Below are 21,335 nucleotides of genomic sequence, written 5' to 3'. Positions count from 1 at the left end.
CTTGTCTCTGTTCCCACAGCCTTCACTGTAGTCAGAACGTCCTGTTTTCCTTAGGGCAAGCCGACTCAGCTGCCTGGTTCCTAGTCTGGCTTCATCCTCTGTATCACTCCAGAAATACAATCTGAAAACACTGTTTTATAATGTCACTCCCTAGGTCAAAATCCTTCCGTGGCCCCTTATTTTCTGTCACATGAACCACAAGCTTCTCAGTGTAGCTTTAAAGCCCCACCATATTTGGACGCCTACCCATCACACTTACATAATTGCCACTGTATTCCAAACCCCTGTCATAGACGGGCTGACCACCTCACTGACCACGCTGGTTTTTCTCTCTCCATGCATTTGCCCTTGTCAGCGCCTCACTCGGAATGCCTGCTCTTCTCCCTCTGCCTTTCCAAACCTTGTTTTCCTTTGATACTTCACTCAATTTACCTCATCCCTGAAGCCTTTAATCATTAACCAATCCTCAGGGGTCACGCCCCCCATAACTTACAGAGCACCTTTACGACTCAGTAGTCAAATGCCTCAACTGTACTTCTTGTCTCATGCACATTAGTCTGATCTCCAACCAAACTTCAACCAATTTGAGAGCAAGGCCTAAGTTTCCTGTTTTCTTTTTACCATTAAATCTTTTTTTTTTTTTTTTTACAGATTCCTTTAGTTACCCCCAAACTGGAGATTTATCCCTGGTTTATAAGTTCAATTACTTTTAGAATTTCAAACCATTAAGATATTGAAGTCTACTTGAGTTCAAGGATTTACATTGATTGATGAATAACCGAAAACAGCTAAAGACCCCAACTGAACCATCTCTAATTTTATCCCACATTTAGTTTTTGAAGAGGGACAGAGTATAAATGACTAATATAAACTAAACACAACCATCATGATAGTTAATTCATAGCCTGTTCAGGGAGGTCTTTCTTGTATGTCAAGTGCTGCATGAGACTATAATGTTGGGGAAGATGGAAGCAATTGGAAATTGGAAGACGGTCTGACGCACTCACAAGGAATTTGGCAAGTTTAGGAAGGGTAGCGTGCGGAACATAGTCTAATGATCAAATCGACATAGGCATAAAATGAAGGCATATGAGAACAGTGTTAAAGTAAGATCTTTCGATCAAGAAAACGAGTGGTTAGTTTGCAAACTGAGTTGTTGCTCTGAAGACAGTCACAACACCGGTTTACAAACAGTAACAGCACCACCAAAACCAACATGAAAGCAGGCGACTCTGTAACCAGAGTATCCAAGTGCATGAGCATCCACTCTTTTTTTTTTTTTTAAAGATTTTATTTATTTATTTGACAGAGAGAGAGACAGCCAGCGAGAGAGGGAACACAAGCGGGGGAGTGGGAGAGGAAGAAGAAGGCTCATAGCAGAGGAGCCCGATGTGGGGCTCGATCCCAGAACTCTGGGATCACGTCCTGAGCTGAAGGCAGACGCTTAACGACTGAGCCACCCAGGCGCCCCATGAGCATCCACTCTTGAGAAGACCTGCCTCGTAAAGAGTTCTCTCTACACGTTATCGATTTACTAGTTTCGAAACTCAGTTTTACAGTCTGGTCAAATAAGGGTTGTTCAGGTCTTTACAGTGATTTTCAAGACACTGTTCAGAAAGCAGCACAACCCCTTCCTCCATAACACACACACACACACACACACACACACACACACACACACACACACACAATATGAAATGTCAAAGTCATTAGCTGTTTGTACCCTAGATGTGGAAGAAGGAATTCCCCAGATGATTTTTTAAATTCTGGGGCAATTACTACATACAGTTTCAAGAGCCAGAAGTAAGAATCAATCTGCCAAGCAACTATTAGGAATGGAATTGCTTCTGCTTCAAAGTATATGCTGGATTAACTTCTAAAGTAGTTAATTACTGTTCAGATCATGCTGTGGTGACACACAGCTGACACAGAAAACTGCTGCCACCCAGGCCTAAGGAGGTGGGAGAGAAGGAAGGTCACGATTTCTGTTATCTTTTAGACTGTGTCTAATGGGACTAGCTTAAAAGCCAAAGAATCAAAAAGCAGGGGGTTTTCGTATTTGTTTGTTTGTTTGTTTTAGCCAAAACAAAATAACAAGGTTGTTGTTTTTTTCTTTAAGTAAATTAGTTGTTTAAATGAATCAACTACTGGTTGTTTGATCATTATAAAGATTTTACCCAAATTGAAGCTGCTTGTCAAAGACTCAGTAAGTAACCAAATGCTTTGGTTGAATTACCTTCCGATCCATTTCGACTTTGATAATGGACCAAATTTTCCTAGTGGAAGATGGTAGAATATAGAGGCCCCAGTTCGTTTCACTTCAGGAGTACCTAATGGGAGGTGAAGAAAACACTGGTCTCAATGGAAAGATTGGGAACACGGATGGCACGTGTCATGCCCATCTTGCTGTTTCCCCCCATTCGGACCTAAGACGATCCCCATTTCTCATGGCATTCTGAGCCCCCACCAGGTTTGCCCCTGGCTTCAGAAACCTTCTCAACATGGTGCTGTGGGAGCCTGCTTCTGCTGCAGGATTTCTCTGTCTTTATGCTCGTGGGGTTCTTGGGTGCACTGCTTTGAGGAATGAAGAGGTAGACCAGACCAAGAGTAGTGGGCAGCAAAGCAAAGTTTATTGAGCTATAGTACAAATGTCCCAAAGAGGGAGGGAACCCAAGAGGGTTGCTTTGGAGTTTCTAAGATTAGGGGTTTTTATGAGCCCTTTTGTGAAACTAAGCAGCCAGGGTGTGCTGAGTGGTGCCTGTCAGGGCTTTGATCATGCATTTTTCTACCTATTAGGCTAATGTTTATGTGCTGATAGTCCTTTTGGGCTGACATCTGGGGGCTGATGTCTTAACTGCCCCTTGCTTGTGATAGGGACAAATGCTTTGTGGTTGGGCTGCCTGGGTGGCTCAGTCAGTCAAGCATCTGCCTTTGGCTCAGGTCATGATCCCAGGGTCCTGGAATCGAGCCCCGCATCAGAATCCCTGCTCAGCAGGGAGTCTGCTTCTCTCTCTGCCCCTCCCCCTCCCCCTGCTCATGTTCTCTCCCCTCCTCCTCTCGTGCTGTCTCTCTAATAAATAAAATCTTAAAAAAAAAAAAAAGAGCAAATGCTTTGTGGTTAATTGTTTTATTTTAGGACATTCTGCAGAAGTCGTTTCTGCAAAGGCTGCAAAGCAGAATGCTAGTGCGGTCCTGTCTAAGTTGAAAACAGGATGTTAGTGCTGTTTTGTCTTAGCTGTCCTGACTCCATATTTTCTTGTTGGCGACCCTGGCCCTGACTACCTAACTGTTCAACTGACTCCTAACACTACTAGTCAAATGGACTGGACCTGGAGATGAGACTTATTTACAATGTCTGATTTAGAAAAAATATAAACTCGGGGGGCAGAGGGAAGAAACCACTAGAAATAGACACTCATTCTCAGAGTTTGTCAATGTCTGCCAAACCTAGGGGAAAGAACCTATATGGTGCATTGACACCTCTGATGGGTTTCAGTCTCAGGATACCTTATCAAAATATTAAAGGTGAAGAGGCCAAAGTCACCCTGTTCTAAGCCCTTATTTCTACGACTCAGGAAACTGCATCAGGCTTGAACAGTGTCAAGCTGAGCACCCCGGCCTCCTGCTTCTCAGTTCTTCCTCCACCTCATGCTGCACCTCTACTGACCGTGTGCTGGGCTCGACAGATCTTTAGTGTCTTGCTTATATTGTCTGAGTATTTATATATAGACTTGCATGGATTATTGTATGAAATAATACTGCATGAAAAGGATTCATTAGTAAACCAGCAATTTTATCAATTTGTAAAATTCTTTTTTATTTTTACAGATTTACTTATTTGAGACTGAGAGTGAAAGTGAGAGAGAGAGAGAGAGAGAGGGTGAACAGGGGGAGAGGCAGAGAGATAGAATCCTCAAGTAGATTCCCTGCTCAGCTCAGAGCCGACCTCAGGCTCCACCCCAGGACCCTGAGATCATGACCTGAGCCAAAGTCAGAGGCTTAACTGACTGAGCCACCCAGGCGCCCCAATTTGCAAAATTCTAATCACAGCTTACTTCAGAGGTTAACTTCATGGTCAAAAACTGCACAACCTAGTTGTCTGCTGATTTTTGAATAGCAGTAAATTTAGCATCTTCTTCTAACATGGACAGAAAGAAATTGAACCAGATTTCAGGATGAAAATACCAGTTTATATAAATTCAAAACATAACAGATGATTAAATGATTTATAACAGCTTCCTAGGATTTCAGCATTTCCTATGCTTACTAAAATCTCTAATTAAAAAGGAAGACTCACTAGTGTTTTCTTAAGGGCTCAGAAAAGTAATATTTAAGGGTCTTTGTAGGATCCACAGTGAAGGCAGAACACAAACCTCTTCTCCTCAGGCTTCCCTTTCACTAAGAAACCGTCCTGGCCTTGCTTTTGACTTCATCCCTTTTTACCAGGTGTTGTAAGTGTAACTTTTCCTCTTGATGCCAAAAACAAAGATAGTAATACCAACCCTCTGCCACATAAATAAGAGGTCTGCTACTTTATTTATTTTTAAAGATTTATTTGAGAGAGAGAGAGGGAGAGCCAGTAGGGGGAGGGACAGAGGGAGAGAGAGAATCCTCAAGCAGACTCCCCAGTGAGCAGGGAGCCTGATGTAGGGCTTGATCCCAGGACCCTGAGATCATGACCTGAGCCAAAATCAAGAGTTGACTGGTTGGCTGCTTAACCGACTGAGCCACCCAGGTGCCCCAGAGGTCTACTGCTTTAAACTAGCAGTTCTCAATCTTGGCTGCAGTTAAAATCATCTGCTTTTAACACTCCCAGCCCAGATCAATTGAACCAGAATCTCTGCGGCTGGACCCTAGACATTGCTAGTTTTTAAAACTCCCCAGGGTTTCCAGTGTGCAGTCAAGTTGACCAGCCGCTGACTTGAATCAAAAGGATGAAATGTTACTGCAGGAGCATCATAAAGCAGATGAAGGTCAGGTCCCAGATGCAGTTCCGAGAGCATGAGAGCCACACTCCACACTGGCTTGACTGTTCCTGGTGCACATCCCGGAAATTTCTCATCCTCCTCCAGAGTGTAAGGAAATCAGGAAGCAATCTCGGCTGAGGCAGCAGATAGAGAGAGCCCAGTGTTCTGGAGCCAGCTGGTATTACCTTGCACAGTGCACATGTGAACATTTCTTCTCATATTCCTAGCTTGAAATTGACCATGGCCGGAGTTATTTACACCATGGAAATTGGCAAATTCTACCAGCTGGGGCTTGTTTTGCCCTGGGGAGCCAGTGGTTTAACATTTATCAACACTGAGCTAAATAGCTCTTGTTCCTGACCCTAGTCAAATGGCAACTTTGAGAAAGGGAAACTTAAAGTCACCCTTGACACATTAGCAAGCCTGAACTTACATTATGTACATTACCGCTTTTTAAATTATTGGCTAAGAAGAGGAGTAGGTATGCCTGGGAGTCTGCTTGAGATTCTTTCCCTCTGTCCCTCCCCACCAGCTCGAGCTCACTTGTGCGTGATCTCTCTCTCATTCTTTAAAATAAATAAATAAATAGAAATATTTTTTAAAAATAGAGGGAATAAAGTCAAATAGCAAGAAAAATTAGGAGTTTGCTACTACCATTATGATCCTGGTAGCTTCCGCAGTAAGTAGAAGAGGACAGCAAGAATTTAACATGCCCAATACATCCCTTTTCCTTATCACTTTTGTCTAGGTGTCTGTTATTTATTAAAAATTTTTTTCTGTTATTTCTTTAGGTAGAGAACCAAGTTATTAGTTAGTTATTGTAGTAGTTAAGTTATAGTATAAACTGCTCTAATACGGACACTCCAAACCACAGTGGCTTAGGCAAAAAAGAAATTTTTAACTGTCATGGAAATTTCCATAGGTAAATGGTCCAAGGCTGTTATGGGAGCTTTCACCTCTGACTACTCCCGGCTCCTGTCATCACATCTGCATACCAACCAGTCAGAAGGGGAGAAGGAGTAAGGGGAACACATACTTTTCCCATTAAGGACACAACCAGGAAGGAGTTACATCATAGCCCATTGGCCAGAACTTTGTCTTTTTGTACCTAATTGTAAGGGAGGCTAGGAAAGGTAGTCTTGACTAGGCAATGTGGCCAGCTAAGCCTCAGAAAATTTACTATTAAAAGAAGACGACAAGGGTGAATATTGATGGATAAGTAGAAGACTTAGCCACACCATCCTACTTGTTTAAATGCAAGTTTACGTGTTGTCATGGCTGGAGGTAGAGGGTTAGAAGGATAGTACTTTAAAACATTTTACAGACTACAGTATCTTCTCAGGGTTTTCAAGTTCTGACTCTCTCAGGGGCTTCCTATGTTAGTAGAGACGTCATTTCTGGAAATTCGCTGGAGATCATTTTTAGAGTTTATTTCAATGTGCACATGTGAAAATATTGTGTATTATAAAACTTGGTCTAGACTTTCCAATGTAACATTTTACTTGATATATTTTTGGCCCAAATAATTCTTTCAAAGACCATTTTATTAGGACTTACGAAAACACGTGGGATGTTTTTACAATCGCAAACTACAGAACTGTGGAGCATAAATATGCTAAGTGTAAATAAATTGGAATTAATGTAATTTCCAGTGTTTCCCTCTCCAATTCACTTCACAGTCATCACACTAATCTTTCTTTAAAAATCACTTCTGTCATAGCACTCTTCTGTTTAGAAAACTTAGAGCCTGTGTTTTAAAGTCAAAATGCTTTTGCTTGGCACTGTGGGGCTCCATGTACCTGTGTTGGAGTCCTAACCACATGACAGAAAACAGAGGACTGATCAGGAATTTAGGAGACTTGGATTCTAGGTCTAGTTCTCCCACTATCTGGGTGGGTGACATTGGACACACCCACATTCTGAGTATGACTCTTGTTAGAGCTGACCCTGAAGCTAAGATTCAAGATTGACTAGACCAGCAAGGAAAAGACCCTTCTATAAAGTCGTTGTGGAGATCTGCTGCTCACATTTTTCTTGTCTAATCCCTTCACCTGGAGTGAGGGCTGTACCTAATGACTTGCTTCTAACAATACAGTAAAAGTGATGGGATGTTGCTTCTGAGATTAGATTACAAAAGAGCAGGCCCTTTGCTCCCATTCTGTCCCTGGCTTTTCTTGCCTTCTCTCTGGTGAAACAGGTTACCATGTTGTGATCAGCTCTGAGTAGAGGCCCATGTGGCAAGGAACAGAGAACAGCCGCCAGCCAGCGGCAGTGTTGTGAGTAGCGTTCTTCAGAGGCCTGCATGGCAAGGGATTGATGCCTTCAGCCAACAGTCAGCCAGGGCCCGGGGCCTGCCAACAGCCGTAGGAAGGAGTTTAGAACTACATCTTCCCCTGGTTGAGCTTCGAGATGATTGCAGTTTTGCTGATACCTTGATTGCAGCCTCTTGAAAGACTCTGAGCCAAGGAATCCAGCTAAGCTGTGCCCTGGTTCTAGACCCCCAGAAACTTGTGATAATGAAGATGTTGTGTTCCAAGCCACAAAGTCTTGGGAGGATTTTTATGCTGCAATACATAATGGGTCCAGTAGTACTAGAGACCAAATATCATCTGAAAATTTAGGGGAATTAGGAAAACATTAAAGCTATTAAAACGGAATTTAATTTTGAAAATCACACGCACAGTAAAAGTCAATACAAAATTAAGTAAATGACACCAATAAGTCTTGGTCTAGTGACTAAGATTTATTCTCAACCTTGGGCCTTCAGAGGAACATGTGTGATCTTCCAGAGAATGACTGTTGCTCTGGCACAATATAAAATACTGTCTCCTCAAGAACTCCCCAAGTTATTGGTTTCAGCCAATTTCCTGATAATTGTGATGGAAAAAAAAAAAAAGGAGGAACCTCATTTTTGTGAAAATTCTAGAGCTACACTGTCCAGTATAGTCGCCACATGTGGTTATTCATATATAAGTTAAAATTAATTAAAACTGAGTGAAATTTAAAATTCAGCTTCTCAGTCATACTAACCACACTTCTAATGTTCAAAAGGCTCAACAGCCCGATACTGGGCAGTGCCAAGATAGAACATCTCCAAAACTGCAGAAGTTTCAGTTGGGCAGCCCTGCTATAAAGTGCTTTCATGATGCCTAATGCCAGTGTTTACAAAGCTTGTTTCACTATTGTTCTCTTCGTGTACAGTTAAACCAGTGTGAGATGTCAAGTGTTCTTGGCTACTCTGGAGGTCTCAGCAGCTCAGCCAAACTGGAGGTATTCGGAACACATCGCAGAGCATCCAAGCTGAGTGGGAAGAATTTCCACTCCAAAAAGCATGAGAAGGCTGGTGCCATAAAGGACTACCAAAGACCCAGTCTGAAGGTGAAGTGGCGGGAGTCACCCCTGCTGACACCAGCTCTCAAACACAGGCCAACTCACATTGTCACTCTAGGCTTTAGTTTCCATATTTGTCAAATGAGAGTGAAGGGCTGACCATCTCTCAAGTTCCTTCAAGCTCTAAAACTCAATGACTATACAGCTATCAAAAAGAATGAAATCTTGCCATTTGCAACTATGTGGATATATTATGTGGGGTGTATTATGTGGAGTGTATTGTACTAAGGGAAGTCAGCAAGTCAGAGAAGGACAAATACCATATGATTTCACTGATATGTGGAATTTAAGAAACAAAACAGATGAACATAGGGGAAGGGAAGGAAAAATAAAATAAGATAAAAACAGAGAAAGAGGCAAACCATAAGAGACTCTTAACTACAGAGAACAAACTGAGGGTTGCTGGAGGGAGGTGAATGGGGGGATGGGCTAAATGGGTGATGGGTATAAAGGAGGACACTAGATAGAATGAGCACTGGGTGTTGTATGTAAGTGATTAATCACTGGATTCTACTCCTGAAACCAATACTACACTATATGTTAACTAACTTGAATTTAGATAAAAACTTGGAGGAAAAAAATAGAGAATAGAGAAAAAAACCAACAAAATAAAACTCAATGACTATATATATTACTCTAATGAAAAAGCAGTTACCTGTGTAAATTATTTGATGACTTACAGATGCAGGGTAAGAGTCCTACAGCTGGTTTAAAACTGCCTCCTTCAGGTTTCCTCCTTCATCCAGCCTCCTTTCTTCTTTCTGGACGATATGGGGCGGGGGGGAGAGAAGAAGGGAGGGAGTAGGATTGTACCTGGGGAGTTCAGCCACCTTCTTCCACAGATCCGGCCATTCTGAACTCCTGGTCACCTTGCATATCCCTCAGTGGGTCTTGTAGGGCCTTGGGAATTTCTTTCACCTCACGTGACTGCCATAGGCAGCAGGGCCTGGTGGTCTCTCTGTGCTTCTCTACCTAAGGGTACTTTACCACCGTGTCCACTGCCCTGGGGTTACTTCATGTCATGGGCTAAGATGCTTGAGGTTTTCCTCAGCTACTATGTCTTGGAGGGCAAGAAACAAGTCCTTGTGCTCTGGATTCTCTCAGATTTATCTGTTCATTCCAAGTACTTCCTGCTCCCCACTGGCTCTTGGATCTTTAGGCTGGTCCCAGGGTGGGGGCAGAGGAGGGAGCTTCCACATTCACCTGGACCTCTTGCCCTTCACCTCACTTCCCCTTCATGTCCAACTAAAAATGGGTTTCCACTTTACCCTGCCTCTCTACACTGTTTTTTTGTTTTTTGTTTTTTTTAAGATTGTATTTCTTTATTTGAAAGAGAGAGAGCACAAGCAGAATGAGGGGCAGAGAGAGAGGGAGAAGCAGATACCCCACGGAGCAGGGAGTCCGATGTGGGGCTCGATCCCGGGACTCCAGAATCATGACCTCAGCCAAAGGCAGCTGCTTTAACTGACTGAGCCACCCAGGCACCCCTCTACACTGTTTTTGTTTTTGTTTTTGTTTTTTAGCAAACTTTCCTCTCATACCCTCTACAAGAATTCTGAAAGCTTCCACATTTTTAGGTTGACATCTGAAAAAAAAATTTTTTTTTAAAGATTTTATTTATTTATTCGACAGGATAGAGACAGCCAGCAAGAGAGGGAATACAAGCAGGGGGAGTGGGAGAGGAAGAAGCAGGCTCATAGCGGAGGAGCCTGATGTGGGGCTCGATCCCATAACGCCGGGATCACGCCGAGCCGAAGGCAGACGCTTAACTGCTGTGCCACCCAGGCGCCCCCGACATCTGAAAATTTTTATCTCACGTTTAATAGTTGCAAAAGATGTTATCTCTGGTGTATTTTGTATTGTATATATGCTCTAAATATATTTTTGTTAAAACCTTAGAACATTCGATTTTGCTCATTCAAGGTATGGAAAATAACCACACAGAGCCTAACTGGCAAAGTCAGTTTTTGTTATCTAGCCAGTCAGCCAAAGCAGCCATACTTTCTGTCCAGACAGGTCTGGATTTTATTTCTCAGTTTAAGTCAATGTTTCAATATAAGTCCTCATGACAACCATATCACTTCTGAATTCTAATACACAGAAACAAAGATGAATAGATGAGGCACTTAGCCGTGGATGACGCTGCAGCCTGGATGAGAGGAGGCCCTGTGGCCCTCAGTATTTTCCTGGGAGCTCACCTGGGAGCTCACCCGGGGCTCCTCCCAAAGCACCCTTCCTCAGGGGCATGCATTCTTGAACTGTCCAGTCGTTTGGAGACCCAGAGGTTTTTGTACCCTTGGGCAAACTACTATTTTAGGATTCTGGACAATGAGAGGTATGCTTTTCTTTTGTAAAGGAGAAGAATACTTTGAAAAAGCAGGGTAATCTATCTGCAAATTCTAAAAGTAGGTTAATCTTAGGAAAGAATACAGATGCAAGTTGATTATTTTGAAAACTGTTCCCTTAAACTCCCCAGTGACCACGCATCCCTTAGCAAACCTTCATGCACTCCCAGAGGGACGCACACAGCAGTGTGAAGACCAAAGCATTCTAGTGAAGTTCTGGGCTCAGACCCCTGAGCTTTGCTCTTAAAATGTTGAAAAGAAAACTTCTTGAATTTAGGCAAAACCCTTTTTTTCTCTTAACAAAGCCTGGAATTATCTTGCTGTGAACTGAAGAAATGGAGTTTGACACTCTAAGCTGAGTAATGACTTTGTTCTACTTAAGTATGCAGCCTTTCCCTGAAGTAGTCAAACCCATTGATTCAACGAGTGAGGGGTCATAGGACACCACCACTTATGGGGAATGAAAATTACTTTGGTTTAATATTTCAAGGGCATCACCTTTCCTTTATCTTTCATTTGGAAGGGGGATGAGACAGACTGAGTTGTTACGGAGCAGAACCCAAGGCACGGAGGCAGATGCAGAGCTCTGGAACAGTGGGAGGGGCTGCCCCGCGTAACCCACACCCGCAGGCCGCTGGCGCCTGGGCCTGTGGAACCCCAGCAAGACAGACCCTCCTCCCTCCGTTGCCACCAGGTGAGGGTCCAGAGCTGTGACGGAGAGTTTGGCAAGTTCTGGTCTTGCGGTTAATGCTGACTCTGGGTGCTGTTTCACAGCATGTCAGTTGAGGTTTAAAGTCACCCATGGGTTTTATTTTCACTAAAAAAAAATCAGAGTGGGAGGAAGCAAAGAAGAGACAAGGAGCTGTTAACATCACAGGAAAAGGGATCCCTGCGTGGCTCAGTCTGTTAAGCGTCTGTCTTCAGTGTGGGTCATGATCCCGGGGTCCTGGGATTGAGTCCCTCATTGGGCTCCTTGCTCAGTGGGGAGCCTGCTTCTCCCTCTGCCTGCCGCTCCCCCTGCTTGTGTGTGCTCTTGCTTGCTCTCTCTCTGACAAATAAATAAAATCTTAAAAAAAAAAAAACCAAAAAAACAAAAAACCACGGGAAAAAAACCTCAAACAAACCAAGTAATAGTCTCATGGTGCCCTAGGTGGAAAGAGCTCCCTCCGGCCCCTCTCAAAGGTGGCTGCAGAGTGGTCCCAGCCTCCCTCCAGCTTGTGAAATGCCCTCTCTCCTCGTCTTTCTCTGCAAAGCTCTCTCCCATTCCCTTCAGGAAGACCACAGATTATTCCCCTTGTCTCATACAGAACACTTGATCATAGGTATACCCCATGGTCTTGGGGGCTCACCACACTCTAGTGCCCCCCAGTGTTCTGGATTTCTCCAAACTCTATTCCCATCCCAAATGGAATTCTGCTGCCATCAGAATTATCTTGTTATACTTGGAAGGTGGTGAGTTTCCCATTCATTCATTAAGTCTGGGTGAGGGTGTATCAGAAACCTCCAGAAGGGATTGTAGCACTGGCTGTAAAAGGGTGGGGGTGGGGGAGTTGGATGAGGGAAGCTTTTACTGTTTCTTCTACATCAAAACTCTTGGGCTCTACCCTTCAAGTTGAGATTTTAAAAAATGAAAATAATATTACTGTTGGTTCTAATGATGAAAGTAATATGTATACATTGTTTTAAAAGGGCAGATCAGGGCGCCTGGGTGGCACAGCGGTTGAGCGTCTGCCTTCGGCTCAGGGCGTGATCCCGGCATTATGGGATCGAGCCCCACATCGGGCTCCTCCGCTATGAGCCTGCTTCTTCCTCTCCCACTCCCCCTGCTTGTGTTCCCTCTCTCGCTGGCTGTCTCTATCTCTGTCGAATAAATAAATAAAAAATCTTTTAAAAAAATAAATAAAAATAAAAGGGCAGATCATACGAAAACATAGAAATTCCAATAATTCACCTGTATTTCCATCACCCAGAGAAAAGCACTGCCATTTACATTTTGGCATACATCATTTGAAACGCCAGATTCACACAGTATTATTTATTTACTGACTTATTTTACAAAAATGGGATTGAAACCTGCCTCTTTAAAACCTGTTTTTCCCCCAGTGAATATATTTCCACATCAACAATTATAAGCCTACATGATATTTAATATCTACAGAGATTTCTGTGGCTTACCCAACCAACATCCTATTGTGGATATTTAGGTTGTTTCCAGTTTTTAGATCATGCTGCAATAAGGATTCTAGCACATAGCTCATATAAAGAGACTTTCTAAAGTTCCCCTTTCCTGAACACTTTTGAAATGAACTATTCTACCATACATTTTTTCCCTTATGGGAATCTATTTTTCTTCACTTTCTTCAGTTATTTAAGATGCCGTTGTAAAGTCATTTTAGAAAATGATAATTATCAAACCAATACTACGTTGTGGTATCATTAGGTAAAGGCAGCTCTTTAAAAATTTAAATACAGGCTTTATTTGCATGCACTCCAATATAATATGCCATGTTAGGAAAGATTTCCTGCAATTATTATTGGTAAACCTCATATGGATAATTTTTATCAATTTGCAGTTCATTCTATCACTCCAGGAAAAGTTGGAATAATCTCAATCTCCTACAGGGGAATCCAATCTACATGAAGTTATATATCCATAAAGAAACAGCTGGACTGTGATCCAAATTACTGTAATGAAGCTGATGATATTTAACAGTACAGTTTTCTGTAATTAAATTGAAGTGAGCTCCAAAAATTCTACCTAGAAAAAAAATTCTCAGATGCCCTCAAATCTAATGGCAGCTTTTCCTCTGGAAAGGGAATTTTCTCTGTTAATGCTTTGGGGTTGATTAATCTGAGTTTGTATATGACCTGGCGGCTCTATTAGTTAGACATACCTTTCTGGGTCCAAGTATCAGAAATCAGCTTGTGCTAACTGAGGCCGAAATGAGAAATATGTTATGGGAATGCAGAGGTGTCTTGTCAACGGGATCCTGGGGAGGTTCTGACACAGGGACCTGGAAAGCCGGGTAGCCGCTCTGGCGGGGAGTCAGAACTGCTTCTCTGTGCACTCTGGCTCCTTCTTTTTGCGTGTGCGCTGGCCTCCCCTGAGTCTCTGCTGCGAGAAGCGCTTGCCCCACAGCCCAGCCTCACTTACTTTTTACAGGTCTATCTCTCTGGAGAAGGAAAGTCAGTTGATCTTTTGCCCTCTCTGTCTCAATTCCAAATGTATAGAAAAAGGAACTCTGGCCTGGATCAGATGACTGTCCCTTCCGCAACCAACTGTGGCCTGGAGGCCAGAGCACATCACACAAGATGGCTGCCTGGGAGGCGGCGGCTGGAGTGGTCACTGTGAGTTCGGAAAATGCTCCGAAGTGTTCCTCTGAGTAGGAAGCTTGAAGCTTGAGTCCTAGAGAAAGTCAAAAGCGACTAGATTATAGGTGTTGATTATGAACTTGGGAGTAGATGAGGTGATGTCGTTAATTTTTAATTGTGCAGAGTAAGGAGGGAAGGACAAGCACAGAATCCTGAGGAATCTGACTTGAGGGCTGAGCGCAGGAAAGGGAACCATTTCTCCCAAAATAAACCTGACTTGTCAGTGAAGAGAACTCCAGGAATGTGTCAAGAGCTGCCAAAGGCATTTGCTTTTCATTTCTGGAATTTATCAAGTTCACTGCTTGTTTCTCTCAAGGGATTTTCTAGATCCTTTGTCTGCTTCCCTTTTCACGTGGTGTGGGGTTTATAAATGTTCCGCCTTGATCAATAATGACCCAGTGTGCTTTCTGTCCTGGCATTTCTCCACACAAGGATGAATCCAGGTTTGAATGGGACCTTGAAGCTCGCATAATAGCGGAGGCCATTTTCAGAAAAAGAATACAAAATTATAAATACAAAATAAGGTACAAAAATATTCATTTAGAATGCAAAGAGAAATGACAATAATCACAAAATTTTAAAAAGTTGACAAATACCACAACATCACAAAATCTAGAAAGTCACATAATTAAAAAAAAATTAACTCCTTTAAGTACCTCTAAAATACTTTTTCCCTAAATTTTTGACTTCATAGTTTTAATCACAGATTCATATGATGACGACTTTGCAATATGATTTTTCGTAGAGTAAATAGAAAGGTAATTTTCTCTTTCCTCTGGCATGGTTGTTCAAACTTTTAAAAATTGATAGTTTTTCACAACAACGATTGATGATGTCGTGTAAATATTTAGGGTTGTTGTCAAATCTGGGAAGACTCTCAGGCTTCTTTCCTATTTGAGCTGTAAAATTTGCAAGAGTGTTCCGTGGACTAGCTCTGGCTCCGCGCATTTCAAACCTGCCTGTCCTCCACTAAACACACACGTCTAGTGCGGGGCTCTGTGGGATGCTTTCGTATTGCAATACAGCCTCAGGCTCCGTACTCTTCCGTGTTAGGGCACCTCACACAGGAGTGGTCAGCAGCTCGGTGTGGAGGCTGGTCTTGACCAGGCTAGTGGCTGGGGTGCGAGAGAGACAGGTAAATGTGTGTCTTTGGGAGGAGAATTTGAAGAAGAGATGGCAGGAAATTGAGGGAGTTCCTGCTAATGACTTTAGTTTTTACCAGGAGACAAAGGGGGCTGCGAGAGAAAGAGACGTTAGAGGCCAGGTTGCCAGATTTCAGCAAATAAATATATAGGACATATTAAATGTGGCATGGGACATACTTACACTAAAAATTACTCATTGCTTATGTGAAATTCAGATTTAACTGGGCATTCTGTATTTTGTCTCACAATAGATGATGGGCCCTTCGAGAGAAAAGCAAAGCTTTGGCATAGTCACTGAGAGAATGAGAGAGCTAACCAAAGATTAGTGCAAGGAGGGCCCGATTAAGATTAGACACCAGCAAATTCATGGTGTGGGGGGTGGGGGTGGGGGGGGTTTCTCTCATGGAGCTCAGCCGCTCAGGTGCCTTGACATTCATGTAGCCTGTGATTACAGAAACAAGGTTTAAAATATATGATAAAAGATGGGCTTCAGCTAGGTTTCTCGTCTCTTGATGCTTCCTATTTGTGCTTTCCATAAAACTAAGGCAGCAGAAATTTTAAAAGATGTACTGATTATGGATTGGAATCCAAATCACAGAATATGTTAACATAAGAATATTTTATTCTACACTTCCCAAACATGCCATAATATATTCACCCAAAGCAATAAATCCCAAGCTGCACAAGCAAATTATAAACAAATGAGAGAAGCTGAAGTTTCCTCTCAAAAGAGGCTAAGGAACAGATAATGTAGAAAAAACAGATTTTATTGGAACGTCAATAGTTTTCATGACACAGATACTTAAACTACTCGTTTGCGACATTCCCATATAAAGAAAATTATAAAAGGTTTTTTGTGGTTTTTTTTAAAGAAAAGATAATTTGACAGATGGAGTCTTTTTATGGGATCAGTAGAAGTGATAAAATGGAATAAATTACCAAGATTTTATCTCCATTTCTGTAATTCTCCCTAAAGATTTAGAGGTGGCAGATTGAATCAACTGGGAAATAAATTTGCATGTTTCTAACATGTCTAAAACAGGAATTAAAGACAAAAACTTCTCACTTGTTTTTGAGAGTGGTTTGTCTTGAAGAAACCTGCTCTTATGAGATCCCACATTTCCTAAGCAAGTATCAAGGTTCATCAAGTGGAAATGTATTGCAAAAGGTACGCGAGGTTTGGTAAATGGCATACTGTCTATTATTATCATTAGTGTTCAAGAACAAATAATAATCATGGACCAAAGTTGGGGCAACTTAACTAAATGCTAGGTAATTTTATATATGAAAGGATTTGCTTATAAACAGGCTAGACTAGATTTTGAGTAAAATTAAGCCATAGTATTTTGGTTCACAAGATAGTTAACTTTTGTGATACTGCGGCATGTGATCACATTCCAGAGCACGCAGTCCTACCTGCCCCATAAGGATAAAGTGCAGAAGGACCCCTGCCTGGGTGGTGGTGGGATGTCTTATGCGCAGGGTATGTGTCTTACTTGAAGAAAAGCACCCAAAGACCCGATGCGTCTCCTTCTCCATCAGTATCCTTAGTATTACTCACACACCCGGTGGCTCTGGCTTAGACCAGAGTATGAATGGGGAAAGGGAGGGGGGTGTACGGTCTGCATTGAACTGGGGGAGATAGTACCTGGAGAATCTGTCTGATGCCCCTCACCTGGTAGGTGAGAATCCTGAGACCCGGAGGGCAGAATTGAGTTCTCCAAGCGTCATACACTCACCAAGTGAGCAGCAGAACCGGGGGGCAACATTGGCCAATAGTGAGTGAGGCAAAGGCTGAAATGGGAAGCCTTAGAAAGTGGAAGCATCTTTGAGGGCCTTGTCCTGAGTCCTAAGGCAGCTAGCGCTGCCATTTTCCATTGGTTTTTGGCATTCCCGAATTCAGGATTTACATAAGGAATATTCTCTGTGTTCTGTCATTTTTTTCTTTTTCGTTTGAACTTGTTCCATAATAACAGCTTTCTAGATGTGCTTTATTTACGTACCCATTGATAAGAAAAATCTGTGGTAGGCAAGGAATCATGTGGAATAGATTCCTCAATTTTTATAAAAAGCAGAAAACCAACTCTTGTTGCCTGGTATATTTTTGGCTGCGCACCCCTCTCCACCATTTGCAAATGTTTGCCTTTGTTCTCGTATTCAATTATTTTGAAATATAAACAGTGAGCAAATCGGAACATTTAAGGATTCTTTCTGCTTATGTATTTAATTGTACTGCAGTGTGTTTGAAGCAGGACCCCTCTTATCTCCAACTAAATCTATGGTGGGTTAAAAAAAATAGGATTTTCTTTCCTATTGGGTGTTTTCCCTTTTTGTGTAGGATTCCAATTCCAAATTAGTGTGGTTGCTATGTGTGGAAGAGAGAAGTGTCAAGAGAATGTGGCCCCAGGGAAATAAGAAATTGGAAAGAAGTCAGTGCATCCAAACTAAGCACATTGATACCTTCTTTGAGGAAACACTAAGATATTATTTGGATAAAAGATGGCCCTAGAACAAACATGACGTCGACTTGGCTGGGGGGAGAAGCTGAGAAAACTTGTAACTACAGTTCTCTTTTCCTTCTTCTGCCAAGAGCAGAGCATATCTGCTGGCCCAGCTCACCTGGCTGAAGGCACATCCTGCACTCACCTTGGAGACCTCCCTGACTCTGCTTGGCCTGCCCCGCCAATGTTTTCGATAACAGGAACTTTCCTTTTGCTCTGATTGAGTGATAGAGGTGAGGCCTTGGAAGTGGCCCAGGCATAAATCCCAGCACCGTGGCCTACCAGCTGTGTCGATCTGGGGAAGCCACTCGACTTTTCTTTGCCTCAGTTTCCACAGCTGTAAAACTAGGATCATAATCTGTAACTTGGAGAACCGCCATGAAATGAAATGAGGCAAAAAATGTAAAGCACTTCGCAGTGTCTACCCTGCTCTCTGTCCCTCTTCGCCAACTCCCCTGCTGGTCTGCTGTGCTTCTGGCCGGTTCTGAGAGCAGCCTGCTCTGTCCTCTTTTTCTTCTTTCCTTCCCTTCTCAGTTTCTGGTCCTACCCTGGCCTTTCTCCAAATCTAGTATCACGTGATAATGTGTGCCTAAAGTTTTGAAGGTGTTCCTTTGCTAGAAACCCTATGGATGTAGGCTTTGTTTTCTTGTCCCCCTCCACCTTCTCTACTGCATTCTGACATAGTGATCCCATCTTTAATTATGGCTCTGCCTTATCTATAGGGAAGACTCTTGAATCCGTTTCCTGTCCTGACCCCTCAGACCAGTCTTTGCCCGCAACAGTTCCTAGATCTGAACTGTTAAGAGGAAACCATGCTGTCTGCAATTAGCCATTTTGCAGACACAGCCGTGAATGCATATTAACATCACCTGTTTTCTGAGCTCGTACTAGATCCATGTCTCTGCACCAGAATACAACACAGGAGGGAAAAGATGTGGTTCTTGCCCTCAGGGACTCCTGGGTCAAAGAGGGTTCCAGTGCCAGTTACGTGCATGGCATCGCTAGAAACAGGTGTCAATGAAAATAGAAAGTTATTTCCACATAGACGCTATATCACCTTGTCCTTTAATGCTATCAGTGGAGCCAGGAATAAAGCATTGGCAGTACTGTCAAGTGGGGGAGGATAAAGGAAAGGAAGGAAAGAAGGAAGGATGGAAGGAAAAAAGATTTATGAACAGAAAAAGAAGGAGCGAGCCCACGAAGGAAGAGAAGATTGTGTGCGGGGGGGTATATATGATATACCACGGAAAATCTCAGAATCTTGGTATTCTTGGTAAAGAAAGAAATGTCCCCGAGTTGAACCCCCATCAAATGCTTCAGTTTCCCCTGGTGTTTCCACGCAGCTGTGTTATATTCTGCCTGAAACTCACTGATGAATGCTGCTGGAACCCAATCCGTGCTGGACGGTGATCATTATTAGAATATTCATCTAATAATATGTAGAATCTACAATTGCTTCCTATTGTTTTTCTTTTCCCCATTGATTTTGGTTCCCCTGTGGGGACTTAAAGCTAACCTATAATTCTTTCTCTGGCCTTCAGAACCTTTATGATTTGGGCCCTGTCTAGCTCTTGTCCTTCTTGTTCGCTATGTTTGCTAACACACCGAGCACAGTCCTTCCTGAGAGCCTTCTGACAAGAGCGCCTGTCTCCTGCTCTTTGCAGGAGACCCCTGCACAAATACTCGTACATGCGATCTTTGAGGTTTCAGCTCAAGGGCCAGCTTCCGGAGGAGCCTTCCCACACTGCTAGAGCTAAAATAGCCCACTCTTAGGATGCCTGGGTGGCTCAGTCATTTAAGCGTCTGTCCTGGCTCAGGTCATGATCCTGGTGTCCTGGGACCGAGTCCCGCATTGGGCTCCTTGTTCGGCGGGGAGCCTGCTTCTCCCTCTCCCTCTGCTGCTCCCCCTGATTGTGCGCGTGCTCTCTCTCTCTGTCAAATAAATAAATAAATAAATAAATGGAGATCTAAAAAAAAAAAAAAAATCCCACTCTTGGAAGCCTAACTTGGATAATGTTTTAAAAAAAAATCTGATGGCAAAGCCCCTAGAAGCCAAATCAAAAGACCAATAAGAAACTGAGAAAAATATTTGCATTTCACATATTACTGGGATAATTTCCCTAAAATTTCTACAATTCAGTAAGAAAACACCAATTAGGTCATTGGTCTACTGTAAAACAAAATAAAACTAGGCAAAGGATATGAACAGTTCAAGCAAACAACCCACACATGCTGCTCAGATATATGAAAAAGTACTCAAAAAAAAAAAAAAAGAGAGAGAGAGAGATACAATTTTTCTTTATCACACTGGCAAAGATAAATCAATAATAGTATTATGCCAACAAGGATATGAGAAATAGGTACCCTTGTATCCTATTGGTAACAGTATAAACTGGGCTAATTTTATAAAGGTAATTTAATAAGATTTATCAAAATTAGAAATACACAAATGCACCTTCCACCCTGTGATTTTTAGTTCTAGAAATTTGCCCTACAGATATGTTCCTGAATGTGGGAATTGACGTATATACAAAGGTACTCATGGCAGTGTTTTATATAATAGCAAGAGGCTGGAAACAATATATGGATCTATCGATAGGGGAAAGGATAAATAAATTATGGTGCATTCATACAATAAAATAGTATGCAGTGATTAAAAAGAATGAGGCGGGTCTGTCTGTGGCACCAGAGTTCTTTGAGTGCATTTTATGTTAGCTCACAGGCATTTTAGAGCTGCCATTTTGTATTTTGTTTTAAGAGAGCCCCTAAAATTGTATCAGCTTCAGGCCCCCCCAAATCTGGATACACTCTTGGCCCCAACACACTTGAGAGACAGACACACTCCTGTGAGAAACAGAGGTTGATTCTATAGTGATAAGGTGGAAGAGAAAGCTATGGAGGTATCAGTATGGGGTTGGGGGGCATGGTGGACAGGGTTGGATCAAAATGACAAGTTTGAAAAAATTTCACAGGTGATTCTGATATGCTTTCCCCTTTTGAACGGCACTCCTACTCCGTGTTCAACTCACAAATCCCCAACCCTGCACAGCCACCCCATCTCCCCCTTCTCCTTTAAGGCTCTAAAATCACTTTCACTCTCAGATGAAGACTAACCTCACAGCTGAAGTCCACATGGCCTTTGTCCATCTCATTGCACCTCCCTGCCTTTGTCAGCCTAGTTCTCTGGGCCCTTGAGGTTCCCGAAGAAGCTGGACCAGCCATGCGAACTCCAGAATTGTTTCCTCTCACTGGCTTTTCTGACCTCTCCCTTGAAACAATTCACCTCATGTTTATCAAAAACATGGCAGTATACTGAAGTTCCCAGATCATTCTCTAAGCCACTCAGCCTTCTTGGAAGCAAGCAGCCTCTAAACAATTCTTATCTTTTAAAAATCACCTGGGTATTCACTTTCTGTTTGTCTCCATTTCGCTAGATCATGACCTGAGCCGAAGGCAGATGCTTAACCGTCTGAGCCACCCAGGTGTCCCTTAGCCACAATTTTTTAAAAAATAACTGAATGAGGCATAGAACTTTGAAAAATGGGGGCGCCTGGGTGGCTCAGTAAGCGTCTGCCTTCGGCTCAAGGCGTGATCCCGGGGTCCTGGGATTGAGCC

General features: G+C 42.7%; 1 non-coding gene across 4 annotated transcripts in view; it reads left to right on the top strand.

The window, feature by feature from the left end:
- LOC113266114 (uncharacterized) overlaps positions 1 to 19,699 on the top strand; it is a 151,694-nt gene extending 131,995 nt beyond the window's left edge. For 2 of the 4 annotated variants that reach the window (XR_008957235.1, XR_008957233.1), the window contains one exon: positions 8,169 to 8,656. This is a non-coding gene — a transcript (uncharacterized LOC113266114). Of the gene's footprint in view, positions 1 to 8,168; positions 8,657 to 11,225; positions 11,397 to 13,933 lie in introns of those variants that run through there. The other 2 variants (XR_008957234.1, XR_008957236.1) reach the window with 2 other exon arrangements.
- Positions 19,700 to 21,335: the final 1,636 nt, after the last annotated feature.

The sequence above is a fragment of the Ursus arctos genome, unplaced genomic scaffold (genome assembly GCF_023065955.2).
Source record: "Ursus arctos isolate Adak ecotype North America unplaced genomic scaffold, UrsArc2.0 scaffold_37, whole genome shotgun sequence".
Taxonomy (NCBI): domain Eukaryota; kingdom Metazoa; phylum Chordata; class Mammalia; order Carnivora; family Ursidae; genus Ursus; species Ursus arctos.
This window is presented reverse-complemented; position numbering and strand designations above follow the sequence as displayed.